Here is a 4,355-nt window from a genome sequence, read left to right as displayed (position 1 = left end):
ATTAAGGCATTAAGATAAATTTCCAAAATATGTTTTTTTATTTCTCTTTTTAATCAACTTTAGCATGGGGGGGGGGGGTAAACTTTCTCAAGCCACTGTAATTGTAGATACTTAACAAATGATGGGCATGTCCCTCAAAGGGTACTTTGAACAATAAAAAACATTAAAAATGATCATATATTAAATCCTCTCCCTTCCCCCCCCCGTTTTGACATATAGTCTTTCATCTTGTCAATAAACCAAGATTTCCTTAATTATTTACCATGCCTGTAGCTAAAGAAAAAAAAATATTGTTGTAAAACTGTGTTTTTATGTAGGCTGTGGCTCTATTGTGACCTTTATACTTACAGAGGTGCTGTGATATTTCTACAGGATGTCAATCATCACAGTTTACAGTGGCTTTTTATGTGGATGTAATTATTGTATCATTGTAATATGCCTGTAGGATAGGCTATACATCACTTTAGACAGTTTATACTAGACGTAGTATGTGTTACTTCAGCTAGACATCATATGTCAAATTCTGTGCTACATTCAAACCATTCAGCAGCTTCCAATTCATTTTTTTTATAACATACACCTAAAATATTCCAATATGTGGACAAAAGGCACAGTGTGTAAGCAATTTTTCCCCCTCCATACCCTGTATTATTGTTTATTATCAACAGAGAAACACCATGTGATGTGACGCGATGACATCATCAGCTGTCGAGCAGGTATCTTACCTAACAGAAACCTGAGGTTGGAAAACATTTCTCAGGTGTTGTGAATCACAGACACGGCTGAGTCATACGCTCAGGTCTCATAGAGATGATCTATGGGAGAAATATTCCCTGGAGTGGCGACTGAGGAAGGGTGGATGGGGGGGTGGGTGAGCCTTTGAGGTGCAGATTAAAAACTAAAGAAGAGCCATTGTAGTGGGTTTTCCCCGAAATGTCTGATTCACTATCAATATGTGAGATGGCCAATAGTCAGATTATTAGGCATATTCATTCTCATTTATTGACATTGATACCTCTGTATCTATGTTTTTTTGTAGTAAAAGTAAAGTATTAAATGTAGTCTTTAATATTGCCATAGCCTAGTCTTTAATTCTCTCTTTTAATGAATTGTGTAACCCCATCTAGTGGGCTTTTTGAATATTCCTTTTTTTGGGCATTTTAGGCCTTTGGCACTGCCAGGGCCTCTTGAGCAAGCCACCGTACCCCCCCCCCCCCCCCCCCCCCCCCCCCCCCCCCCCCCCCCCCCCCCCCCCCCCCCCCCCCCCCCCCCCCCCCCCCCCCCCCCACCAACTGCCCAGGGCCCTGGTCCAGCCCCGGCAACACACACACACACACACACACACACACACTCTGACATATCTCCATTTGTGCATGTATAGGTACTGAGCATGTGTGTGTATTTCGGGCCTGTGTGTAGTGATTACTGACAAAAACAGAGTATATACTGCAATTTCCCCATTGGGATCAATAATAGGATACATTATTGTTAAGATTTTTTATGAAACCTCGATATATGCGCGCAAGCTCTACCAAGTGAGCTACCCAGGTGCCCAACATACTACTGACCAGATAGATATCAGTCTTCTATCACTCTCAGCAAGTTAATATATATATATACAGTATATGATTTTTATGTATGTACATTATATTTATGTATATTTATATTTCACAAATTGTGAAACAATTCCTTTAAAGATCCTGAAGTCTGTCACAAAGCATGTCACAAAGCTTTAATATTGTACACAGACTGGAAGTATAATAGACGATTTTGTAGATCTTGTCAGACTAAAGTTCAGTTATTAGTTAGAATTTATATATTATATTTAGTTTATATTTATATAATTGAAACACAATCACAATAGCATGTATTGTATATTTTGAGTCAGGAATGGAAGGTAGGAATGGGGAATGTCATAATGTAATAATGCCATAATTCAGTGTGTGTGTGCTATTTAGTATTTGCAGGCTGTTAGCCAGGGAGAAACCTCCGGTGTAACTACTAACTTTAATGCTTGCTGTGTTGATTGCAGGTGAGCCAGAGCCTTGGTAGTGCGGTAGTACTGCTCCTTTCTGGAATGCATGTGAACAGTGACACCTGTGGTTCTAAAGATGTTACTCTATCCCAAATACACACCGTATACACTTCACACAACTCCTCATAATTGTGCTTTGGTAGTTTGAGTACTGGATTTTTGTCCCTTTTCCAAAAACACAGCTGCAGGGACCACGGTCTGTTAGCTGCTTCAGTGTTTTTAGTGAGCCGTTCTTAAACACTCCAGACATGTACATTTCAGAAAACACAAAACAGAGTGACTGAAAGAAGATGGGATAATGGACAACAACTAGTGCAGAAAAAAAAAAAAAAAAACGGCCATAAGGAAAAATAAAGGTTTTGTATATATACACATGATCTAATAAGACATGCATAAAATAATTAGGCAAAACACATGTAAACTGTGGATCTACTTTATCACATTACATCTGACAATCATATGTTTCATGTTCTAAGAAGCCAATTCTCTTGTGGCCGGGTTGGCTCAGTGGGTAGAGCAGGCGCACATGGTCCAAGTCCAACCTGTGACGATTTCCTGCACGTCTTCCCCCCCTTTCACCAAGCTGTCCTGTCCGTTAAAGGCGGAAAAGCCCCAAAATAATTAAAAATGAATAAAAATACAAGCCAAATGACATTTGGCTTATATTCTGACATCTGACATGGAAGATCACTGTGAGAGGGGTTAACGTTAATAAGCATGGAACAACTACAAACTAATAACCTCAGTAGATAAAACATTTTGTTCAAACTTGTGTGTGACAAATATATGTCAAAATCTAACAAGCTCAGATGTATATGTAAACACTTTACCCTTGTCACCAAGAGGAACCACAAGCCATCAACATGACAGGAAATACCTGCACGCCTCATTCTGTTTAGACGGGCGCTCTATTCTGCAAACGTCCTGTGTGCAAGCTAAGGCGCATGGTTAGCAATACTCTATTCGATATGCAGAGTAGATGCTGAGTTCCTATTATAAAACAGTGCACTCATAAATTGTTCAACTCACAACCCTCGTGATCGCAGCCAGTGACTCACCCAGACATACACAGACATGGGCATGTAAGGGACTGGAACAGCTTTCAAAAGAAACAGTCCTACAACCTGATTTATATTACAACGTACACTTGTTCCACCGAAACAACATTCTTCCTGAGGCTATTTTGCAGAGGCACCGTGGCTCTGCGTGGTGCTTAGCGCCCCCCATGACGATTGTGATTGGTTTAAAGAAATGCCGATAAACCAGAGCACGTTTCCCTCCTGTCCAGGAATACTTTGTGGACTAGCCAGACCCTCTTTCAGCGCTGTGGAGGAAGGTCTGGCAACGCGAGACTGCAGAGCCACCAGCATGGCTGTTGATCTCGTATAAATGCAATCTCAATTTTGTGTCCAATGTCCTTGTCACTACTTACTCTACTGTTGGGGGGTAGGAGAAGCCATAATTGCAATGACTTTGTCATCGACATCTTCTTTTCATCTGCCAGAGAAAGCTTTACAGGGAGTGTAATGCTCAAGAGGGTTCATGGTCAGCACTGAACGGTGCAGAATTGAAATGTGTTTATACCAGCTATAGACTGATAACATGTTAATAACCGAAAACAATCACTAGTACGACATAAATGTCAAGGGTACACAATTGTACAGGTCCAAGTGATCAGATACCTAAATCTTTACAACGGGCCATCAAACCAGTCCTTTCTGCAGTAGCTGCCGCCAAGGATTTATGACTCTATTTGTCATATACCTGTATTGTATACAATAAATTACATTATTGCTGAATGGCAGGTCCACAGTGTCACTGCCTTAAAAGATCTTTTGAAATCTTATATTAGATAGAAGAATTTGCCTAGGAATAATAGCAGAACTAGATATAATGTTTAACAAAAGACATTTTGGTTCCTATCTTAAATCCATGCCATATGAATGGGATTTACCATACTGAACAATGTACTTGTCAATTCATTTCATCTTCATAGGATTGTCTTATGATTATGATTACTTTTTAACAAATAGGTTACTCCAGAAGGATCCGTATACATGCGATCCGCATATTTTTAACATGCATCTTTTACACTAACTGATATATCTAACAAATACAGAAACAATTCTAACTGTAAAATACATGTAATCCCTAATCCCTAATGAACAGGTAACTGAAAGTCATTTTGGTGTCTTGTCTTCTTAGGAGGACAAACAGTCTCAGGGGACTTATTGTGCAAGAGCTGACACACAAGCTGGGGAACATGGGTGTTCCCCTTCCCAGAGGTTTAAGATGTCAGGGCAGTGCGTGCTATGGTGTA

This window comes from Etheostoma cragini, chromosome 17 (genome assembly GCF_013103735.1).
Source record: "Etheostoma cragini isolate CJK2018 chromosome 17, CSU_Ecrag_1.0, whole genome shotgun sequence".
NCBI lineage: Eukaryota > Metazoa > Chordata > Actinopteri > Perciformes > Percidae > Etheostoma > Etheostoma cragini.
The sequence above is the reverse complement of the archived record's forward strand: the minus strand, read 5'-3'. Positions refer to the sequence as shown.